This window comes from Clupea harengus, chromosome 14, assembly GCF_900700415.2.
Source record: "Clupea harengus chromosome 14, Ch_v2.0.2, whole genome shotgun sequence".
Classification (NCBI taxonomy): Eukaryota; Metazoa; Chordata; class Actinopteri; order Clupeiformes; family Clupeidae; genus Clupea; species Clupea harengus.
The window spans coordinates 16154775-16166261 of NC_045165.1; the positions used below are offsets into that span (position 1 = coordinate 16154775).

Genomic DNA, 11487 nt, shown 5'->3' on the forward strand with positions numbered 1-11487 from the left:
ATGCTATTTATAACCAGTCCTCTCTTCTCTTCTAGGCCAGCCCGAGCCCTGGCTTTAGCAGAAAAAACACTGGACTCTGATCTAATCATCAAATGCACCTCAAGTCCAGCAGCCCCGCAAACAGTGGCAGCATGATCGAATATGGTTTTACATCCCCGAGGCCGATCCATTCATCATCATAGCTGTGTTATGGTACTTAGCCATACGCCACTCCGATGATAAAAACCATTAGCATAAAACAAAAAGAGCAGGCAGGGCACAGACCTTTCAGTTTGTGGTTCTGTGATTCAGACTGATGTTGCCATGGATCCAAGAATGGAGAAAAACTATACTATATATACTAATATATATACATATATATACACTATACTATATATACTAGCATATATACTATACTATATATACTAAATTAAAAAGATCAAATCAAAACAGGGAATACAACTGTGCGTACTAGAATAAACCACCTGAGGGTCTGTGGGTGTGCAGGTAAGATCTAATCTGTGCCCCTGTGTGTGTGTGTGTGTGTGTGTGTGTGTGTGTGTGTGTGTGTGTGTGTGTGTGTGTGTGTGTGTGTGTGTGTGTGTGTGTGTGTGTGTGTGTGTGTGTGCATACATACTGGTCCTTGCATTCACTGTAATGATATTCAATCAAATGAGGTAACACAGCTCTATTCATTCTGCTGCATAATATCCATGCCATCCATAATCCATATTAGCCATAACATCCATCCATATGAACTACTTATCCATATAAAACTCCATATGAACAACATGCATATAGAACTCCATTTGAACTACTTATCCATATAAAACTCTATATGAACTACATATCCATATAAAACTCCATATGAACTACAAATTCTTATAAAACTACATATCCATATAAAACTCCATATGAACTACAAATCCATATACAACTCTATATTAACTACAAATCCATATACAACTCTATATGAACTACATATCCATATAAAACTCTATATGAACTGCATATCCATATAAAACTCCATATGAACTACAAATTCATATAAAACTACATATCCATATAAAACTCCATATGAACTACATATCCATATAAAACTCCATATGAACTACATATCCATATAAAACTCCATATGAACTACAAATTCATATAAAACTACATATGAACTACATATCCATATAAAACTCCATATGAACTACAAATTCATATAAAACTACATATCCATATAAAACTCCATATGAACTACATATCCACATAATAATCCATTCAACAGCAATTAGGGTACAGAGCATGAACAACCTGAGAGTGTACAAGTGTGGCGGTCTATAAGACTATGTCCTTGTGTGTGCCCCTGTCTGTGTGTATACATCATGCCCCAGGCCTATTAAACTAATCACACTGCTGTTTGTTGTGTAAACACTTTGGCCCGGGTCGTGGCAGGGAGACTTGGCCTTGATGGTGAGAGCAGTGGGTGTTACAGCTGCTGATATTAGTGGGGCGGCACACCCAGTGGGGGGTGGGGGGCAGGGAGATGGCCGGGGCAGAGCAGGTTAATTATGCTTCATCATGATAATGCATTTCCCCAGGACGAATCGGCCAGACATGAAAACGCTGACTGCAGGTTTGGGTCCTGGTAAGCGTCCAAAAGTAAAGCTGCTTCGTCCAAGCAGAATATATTCTGCACTTTCCAATTTTCATTCTCTCTCTCTCTCTCTCTAAAACTCTAACCTTTCTATAACCCAGCCTCACAATGTAACTGCTCTACAGATATTATGCAAAGGATAATGAGGACAGTATGTTGAAACTGTGATGATGGGTAATTACCATTTTGGCGATTCTGATGAAGTGAGACTGACCTGAAAGGTCATGGATGAATGATTTTAAGGTTTCCTGTTCGCCATAACCTCCAGCTGTTGGCATCCAACAGTACCCACCGATGTTGGATAGTCAAACCTAGACAGCTACACTTGGCATGATTTGGAAGACATGGAAGGTACTGCATTGCTGCGACTCCTGCTGCAATGCAGTAACACACTTCTAGAGCTATCTCTCTGGTCTACTGCAAATGTGATAAATCACGCTTGCTGAATTGCATTCAATTGCTAACACTTCCCTATGCAGTACTATACCTGTTAGGTGAAAATTCACTCAAGTTACCTCAGGACTCCGGAGTTGCATATAAGTGTATTTATTAAACAAGAACAACAAGCTTGTTGGGCTCACCCACGTCCTGGCAGGTCAGAGAGAAGCACGGGCCCTCTCTCAGAGAGAGAGGGAGCCCTGGCTTAATCCCAGACTGCAGCAGATGAGAGAGAAGCAATATTAAACACACCACACAAGGTTTATATAGATAGAAGTTAGCGTTCTCTGGCGCCAAAACAATTTGTCAGCAGGGATAACCACGTGGTGGGTCTCTGACGTCCGAGGCACCCTGTCTTGCAAGGATGTCAGTTTTGCACAAGGTCGAACGAAGCAGTTTGACCCTTCTTATCACCTCTGGTCCAAACATGCTCTTGCACATATGCAGACTAATAATCTAAGTTACACACACAGAGAAACACAGAAAAGCAATGTCCCTGCTTACATAAGCACATGATTCATACAAGGTAATATATTAATACAAGGCACTTGATTAATATGTATATTCTGAAGTCATTAACAGTGTTTCGAAATTATCTCCATCAATACCTGGCCGATTTATGCTATCCACTGCTTGATTGTTTTCTGTGGGAGAACTTTGTGCCTCAGAACAATTATGTGTCACATACTAGATAACCTTAAAATGTGGACTGCAAAAAGACATTGTAAAGTACACTGTTAGGTCAGCATCAGGTCAGCTTCAGGTTAGCATCAGTAACTTACATTGACTATAGTTGAATAATCTGAGTCAAAGTCCAATGATGGTTTGAAGGACTAAATCAGGAGTACTCAATAGGCGGACCCAGACGCAATCAAATGTGGACCGAAGCCAAAATCAAAATTTTAATTTAAATCATGATCTAAGCGAGTTTTCATTGTTGTGTGATTTCATGCTATTTCTTTTTTTCGATGTGGTTTCTATCTTCCGTGTCCAATCCAGAGGTCCAATCTGGAGCTGTAATAACAACATCACTATGACAACTCACTCACTCAATGTTGGCCGCGAGCTCTGTGGGTCACGCAGGTTGTGTGTGTCAATCTGTCAACAATGCGGCCAGATCAATTTGTGAACGGTATCTGTTTATCAGCAAACGAAAATTATTGCGTGCTCTAAACCCGACAAAAAACGAAAAGTTGATTCCAAAAATTGCGAATTTAAGAGAGTGGACTGACAAGTAGCCTATGCATTTGTGCTGCCTGTGGGGAGCACAACACCGATGTGTTTAATCTGCAACGAGACGGTTGCCCTTGTCAAAAGTGGTAACGTGAAACGTCACTATGAAACAAAGCATGCACACTTCGAACAAAATTACCCCCAGAACTCTGAGGTAAGGGCCAGAAAAATAAACCAACTGCAATCATCATACCAAGCAACATGCCGTGTAATAGTTAGATCAGCCACACAACAAGAGTCTGCCTTTTCAACCATGAATATGGTGCAAAACAAATACAGGAGCACACTCACTAATGAACACCTACATCAGTGCCTCCGCCTGGCCCTCACATCTTTAATGCCCAAGTTTAACGCACAAAAAGGTGTCACCTTTCACACAAATAAGGCCAGACCACATCATCTTTTGTGCATAGTTCGAACTTTTTTGTTGGAGTTATGTTTTTGGATTTTGACCGTCACTCTTCCGGAACCTGACCTGAATGGAATTTTGGCGAGTGGACCTTTTGGGTTTCTAATTGAGTACCCCTGGACTAAATGAACAACAGCTCTCTATTAAAGTAAAATGCTCGTACAATGCACATAACTTCACGACCAAGAAACATATGGTGTGACATACTGCCCCCAAGTGGTAAGCAACAAGTGGTTTTGCTCAGCCAGATTGGCATTTACAAATCCTGCTTACTAGTAACAGAGTTGATTGACAAGGATTTACTTTTTAACTCTTCCATACAGCTGTGTGGAGTTGAAACTACTTTTTTTTAATTCTGGCTTCTCGATCCGTAAAACACATTCAAAACAAGACCCATCACGGACATAATAAAGACACCCTCATGGAATATTCATTACTGGATCACCACTTCCTGTTGGTACCCTAGGCCAGGGGGAAAGTTTGTCTCATCTAGGTGCACTCAGCTCTATCTCCAGGATTAGGATCATAGACATATCCTCAGGTGGTCCTTGAAATAAAAGGCATCACCGTGCTCAGTCTGGAGAGGATGCTATCTGACCATCTGTGCAGGCTGGAACAGTCTCCCTTGGCACACCTTTTCAAAATGCTATTTTATCTTCAGGACGGTGTCCTTCGAGCATCAAAAAGGTCAGACTAAAAGAGGAAATAAAAGAGTCTGAGGCACAAGCAGTACACTGATGTATAAACATGAGCTCAGGAGAGCATCAAATATAAGACAATAAAACAGCTGGCCTGCATTAATTATGTATGTGTGTGTGTGTGTGAGTGTGTGTGTGTGTGTACATGCATATGCATGTGTGTGTGTGTGAGTGTGTCTTTCTGTGTGTGTCCACATGTACACGTGTGTGTGTGCGTCTCCCTGCGAGGTGATTCACTCATGCTTGAGGAGAGTGTGGTCGTACACGTGCCATGGGGATGGGACCTGCTAGAGCTGAGCGTGCAGTACTAACTGGCAGAGCATGCTCAGGAAAGCTCTTTTACACGCCCAGCATTTTAAGGAATGAAAGCGCTTCATTAGTTCTGGCTGCCGGCGGATATCTCATTAGAGATAGAGGGGGAAGGCGAACCCTCTAAGACGCGCACGCACAGACACACACACACACACACACACACACACACACTTCAATACATGCAGTCTAATTCCATTTCTCTCGCTCTCTCTCTCACACACATACAAAGACACACACACAGACACACACTTCAATACATACAGTCTTATTCACTTTCTCTCGCTCTCTCTCACACACACACACATACACACACACACACACACACACACACACACACATAGACATGCACGTTTGCACACACATATGCATACACTCACACATAATGTAGACACATACACACCTAGGCGCACATAAACATATACACTCCCACTTACACAACATGCTGGGGTGAGTGAGAGTTCAGCAGGGGGAACGGGGAAAAAACTCTTCCCGCTGCTGCTATCTAATCTCTGTGTGTGTGTGTGTGTGTGTGTGTGTGTGTGTGTGTGTGTGTGTGTGTGTGTGTGAGCTCAGCGTAAGGCTGACTGAATTACCATCCTTCATTAGAAACAGGCAGATATGCATCAAAGCTTCAGGATGCCCCCGTCAGGAGCATGTGAGACCAGGCTCGCCAGCTGCCTCGTGGCCTGAGCTGAACCCTTCCCTGACAACACCACAGCAGTAGGAGCAGACAGACATCCCAGCTGGCAACACAGGGCAAGGCAATTTACTGATTATTGCAATATATCACAATACCACATCATGTATTGCAATATATCACATCCTGCAATATGTGCCATAGTTTTTAAATGCAGCAGAGAAAAATCCAATCACTATCAGTATTTATGTGTGGACTGCATTTTCTAATATACAAAATGAATAAACTTAACAAATACAAGTTATCACGGCCTAATAAGACCCCATCTGTTTGTCGCCTGGTGGGCAGCTTTAGCTAAAGAAGCAAAACAGAAACAGATAAGAATATAGCTGCAAGCAGTGATGAGGGGGCCAAGGACCCAGCAGGACACAGTTGCCATGGAAACCTGATGACATTATGTCAAGGGCATCGCTGTAAGCACACACAGCAAATATCATGTCAACTGACCAAAGATTGGCTGAAATGTGAGCTCACTTCCTGTTCCTACTGAAAACTTAAATGTTTTTGATTTACAGGCCAACACATCAATAGTTATTAGGAAAAATATGTTTTTGCTCATTGCAGTGCCGCCCCAGTTGTCAAATTTTGCATAACTTCAGAAAGGGTTCCCAAGTTCATATACCAAGTTTGTTGTCAATACATATAACAGTTGCTGAGATACGACCTCACTTTCTGTTTGCCGCCTTTGCCACTAATTTCAATTTGCTGTGACAGACACACGCTTTTGCAAATCGAAAAGCCAATGAGTAACTTTAGTGAGGCTTGGTCTGAAGATCATCTGTGCCAAATGTGGTGAAGATTGGACAAAATGTGTGGCACCACGGCGCTACGACTACCTACCAATTATGAAATCTATTATATACTGTGAACACCTGGACACAAGGACATCACTGTGAACACACAGTCAGTGGGAAACAGGCTGTTCACCAGAATCCATCCACTTCCTTGATCCACTGCCTCCCCTATGGCAGACAATGGGGACTGGAGAAATTTCAATTTTTTATTTGACTGATCCTTTGCATGAAAGCCATTTGCATTTGAATGTGTTGAATGACAACTACAATACCTCTCTTCATTTTCACAATGGGGAACATTGTGTTCAGTACATGATTTTATGATGAGGTAAAGGACAGCAGAGAGGCCTAGTGTCTAGCCCTAGTGGGCATTAGCACTCGTGTCCCCCAACAGGAGCTCATAATGCAGAGGCTCCAGTGGTGCTGAGACACAGATCTGAGAGGTGGGGTGCAGTAAATTAGAGAGTGTCAAGAGAACAGATGACATGCAGGGCGTGTGTGTGTGTGAGAGAGAGAGAGATAGAGATAGAGAGAGAGATAGCGATAGAGAGAGAGAGAGAGTAATGTGTAAGTTTGCTTATGGTGTGCCAAGTTCTATGAGTAAGAGTGTATGCAAGTCTGCAGCAGTGTGATTGTGTGAGACTAAGAGGAGGGAATTGTACGTTTGTGTGTAGAGATGGAGAAAGGGGGGAGAGTCAGTGAGAGAGAGAGAGAAAGAAAGAGAGAGGGGGTGTGAGAGAGAGAGAAGATATTAAAAGAGAAGTGGTGGTAGAGGGTACACAGGTTAATGGAACATAACGTCTTCTGAGTTATGCCGTAGAGAAGAGAGGGCGTTACCTGGTGGCTTCTGCAGCTGATGCCTGTGTTCATTATGTCAGTGCTGATGTATGAGTGGTCATCTTTTAACTGAGGGGGCACAACCAGAGAGGTGGCACCTGTGTGTGTGCGTGTGTGTGTGTGTGTGTGTGTCTCTGTGTGTGTGTGTGAAAGACAGAGACAGAGAAAGCAATAGAGTGATTGAGAAACAAAGAAAACAAACAAAAAAACATGATAATAATTGATATTTAGAAATGTATAAGCTTTTGTATCACTTTCTTGAACACAGGGTAACCACTCAACTGAGACATTACCTTATGCCCAGATTAATTATATATAGATGAATATAATATGTGCACTACTGAATAAGTTGATGTGATTTATACATTTATATTTAATAACACTTCAGTATGGCCTTGACACTTGCTAAAATCCGCAGCTAAAATACACTGCACTTTTAAAAGACTTTTATTAAATCCAAAATCCAAACTCTCTCTCTCTCTCTCTGTGACTTTCTCCTCTTGTAACACTCAAACAGCAGAGCCAGGCCTCTAATCTGTGTATTATTATGTTCCAAAATCCCCCATAATTCCACTTTGAAAAAGAAAAGAAAAGAAAAGAAAAAAAGAAACGCTGTCCAGTGAAGGCAGTGTGGGCCTGTGGTCACCTGAGGACACTGAGACTCATCTCAGCAGAGGCCTGTGTCTCATCCATCTTCATTTCCTGTTGGCCTGACAGCCCTTCGTGAATCAGCACGGAGGGTCTGTGCCACTGTGTGTGTATCTATGGGCTGACAGGGCGGTCTCTAACAGACAACCCCTATAATCACCCTTATAAATACATACAGTGGATGGATATATTTATAACAATATATTGTCAGCAAATTGAAGTGATGCTTCAGAGCATAACAGAAATACAGAATGGAGTATTGTAGTTTATGCCAATAAATATATTGTTGATCAACAATACATCTAATACATTTGATGCATATTTTATGGTGGATGGTTTACCCTTGTCATGCCTCAAACTATTCATGTCACACTGACTGTCAAGCAGTTTCATATAGACTATAGAACTGAACAGATATGGCTACTAATCCCTTACACATAACTAATATACATTTACTTTCCAACACATTTCATAACATAAAATTGATTTGTTCACTCAGCCATTCATTAGTTATTAGCAAATTGATTTGCCTTCCATAAATGGCTGTGGCCATGATTTGTAAAATTGTAAATATATCTAAGCAATATATATAAGCAATAATATATTTTTTTCCCATAAATAATATCTCCATTCCCTGTCTATCATCTAAGGTCATCAGAAACAGAAGCACTGTTTCACTTCCCTGACAAACAGTGTTATCTATGGGTTCTGTGTATTCAAATGAGCCGTAGTCATCACTCCAGCATACCTGTAGACTCTGATCTGAGGTTCAGCACAATGCATGCTGGCTGTAAGGCAACGGGCCAATTACTACAACCACCACTGCCGATAAGCTTTTTGTTCTCGACAACATTGCCAGCTGCCCTGCATCTGCTATAAAACCACTGATGATACTGGCTAGGGAGGCCTATTTGGTGTCCAAGGGGGTGCAGTCTCTTTGTCGTATAAATCACTCACAGGGAAACAACAGATGACTGCCCCGTAAAATGATCCCCTGCAATGAAAACATGATCCTGGCATGTTGTACATGGATGTAGCTTACCTAAGCACCTGATAATGTCAACCAGAGGTGAATTTGCATGAGATTGTCTGAGCTAAGCGTGAGCCATACCCACTGCAGTTGTGTGCCTGTGATGGTCTTTGGTGGAGTGTGTGTGTGTGTGTTCGGTAGCTGCATGACTCTTGAATGTATCCCTGTCCTTAAGTGTGAAACGGGGGAATAGAGCACGTCACACAAAGCTCACAGAGCTCTCTCATCTACTTTAAAAAAATATTCATTCACTCAATAACTCACTCATTCATTTATTCACTCACTCACTTTCTCACTCTCCTTTTCATTAATTTTCTCACTCATTCCCTTTCTCACTAACTCAACCAACCACTCATTCACTCTGTAACTCGCTTTCTCAAGGACCTTTGAGCTTTCTCACTCACTCAGTCATTCACTCACTCAATTATTTACTCACTCACTCCCTCACTCAGTCATTCACTCACTCAGTCACTCCCTCACTCACTCACTCACTCACTCATTCACTCCCTTACTTGTTTACCATCTCGTACACAGCCTTAGCCTCTGTCCACTGCCTGCCACTTCTGGTAGGGTGAAAATGCACTCCATAAGCAGACATAGCTACAGGAGCTGGGCTGGGACACACAGTGCTGACCCTTTTAGCATGCTTGATACCCCTGAGGTCTCCCGACGAGCATGGGACATTCTCAGACAGACCGTTCGGCAGCCGAGATTCTCATCTTAGGCCACCACATATCTATAGTCTAAATAACATGACTATGGTGCATTGATATATGTTGGCCATGCTGTGCTCCACTTAACCAGTGTTGTCGAGATTCTCATGAACATATAGATTTTCGGCCTAAATGACCTGAGCATATAGCTGACTCTAATCCATTTGCGCTTGAATAAAAAAGGTCTCTCTAAGTCCGGCGCAATGTTGTTTTGCATGTTGTGCGTGCCAATGAAATTAGATATTGTATGACAGAGAGTGTCCGGGACAGACTTACATTTTTCATGAGTTGCTTACCCACTGGCACACGGTATCTAATTAGATGCAATCAATGGACACTATTCTTAAGCCCATAATATGACACTGAGAGACAGACGGAGCGCCGTGGCCCCAAGTTCCCCCTTCTTCAGCCCTTCTCCCATCCTGGCAGAATCAATTTCATTAGCCTGAGAGAACTGGCCCTTGTCTAAGCGCATGCACACACACACACACAAACACACACACAAACACACACACACACACACACACACACACACATACACACACACACACACGCACACACACACACGCGCAAACACAAACACATACACGCACACACACGCACTCACACACACACACACACAAACACACATACACACACACACTCACACACACACATACACACACACACACACACACACACACGAGCGCAAACACACACACACACACGCACACACACGCACTCACACACACACACACACACACATACACACACACACGCACACACACACACACACGCACACACACACACACGGGCACACACGCACACATACACGCACGCACACACACACACACTAGCTTGCATCACCCGGGTGTAACACAATAGCAGTGTCTGCCTGAGTGTGAGTGTTTCCTGCTATCGGTACACCGGTAAGTAAGAGGAGAGTGTTAAAGAGGAAGGGGCAGCAGAGAAGGAAAACATGTCCACTGACTGTCCTGTCTCCTTCTGGGATGATCAGTTTCATATGACCTGCCTGGCCTGATTGGGTTATGTCATTAAGGCATTACTTAAGGAGTCTCCACACAACAGGAGCTATGGGGAGAAATGGAGAGAGAATGAGAGAGAGAGCGAGAGAGAGAGAGAGAGAGAGAGAGAGATAGAGAGAGGGAAGGGAGAGTGTGTGAGTAATAGAGAGTGAGTGGGTGAGAGGGAAAGAGAGAGAGAGAGGGAGAGGGAGAGAATGATTGAGAAGGATAAACAGGGAGAGGGAGAGAGGGAGAGAGAGAAAGGGAGAGCGAGAGTTTGTGTGGGATGTACAAAAAAGAGACAGAGTGCATGAGTATGAGTGGGAGAGGTCCTCTTGGTGTATGTGTGTGTGTGTGTGTGTGTGTGTGTGCGTACGTGCATGAGTGCGTGTGTGTGTGCGTGCGTGTATGCGTGTGCGTGCGTGCAAGCATGCGTGTGTATATGTATGTGTGTGTGTGCAAGCATGCGTGTGCGTTAGTGTGTGTGCGTGTGCGTTAGTGTGTGTGCGTGCACAGGCAGGGGTCACGGCTCTGAGAGCTGAGGTTTGTTTTCAAGCAGACTTCTCTCTGTTTGCTGTGGTGATGTTAGAGCTGGTATTGTGCTCTGTATGCGCCAGATGTGCCCCATGACTAAATGACGTAAACAGCCCGAGGCAAAACACACAACTTCAGTACAGGGGAGAGAGAGAGAGAGAGAGAGAGAGAGAGAGAGAGAGAGAGAGAAAGATGTTCCAGGTGTTAAATCACGGAACAAAAATACCTCACTTAATGCTATATTCTTCAAATCCACTTAACCAGATTCAGCATGATGGCAACTCAATTTCATGGCAAGTTCTGTACAGTGCGTACCAGCAACACATCAAATTTAAATTTAAATTTTCACAGTTACAAGTTTCAAGCTACTAGAGGTTACATCTTTATGCCATATCCTAATGCCATACAATGTACACCAACTATTTACTGATATCAAATACAGCACAGTAATACCTAACAGTAATACACTTTGAACAGCTCAATTAAACATGGCTGATTATTTATTAAACACGACAA

At 42.8% G+C, this 11487-nt stretch overlaps 1 protein-coding gene across 1 annotated transcript in view; it reads right to left on the minus strand.

Annotated features, from left to right (window-relative positions):
- The window catches only part of LOC105908184 (formin-like), a 78248-nt gene that overhangs the window by 60004 nt on the left and 6757 nt on the right, over nucleotides 1-11487 (minus strand). The gene's annotated exons all lie outside the window — the stretch shown is intronic.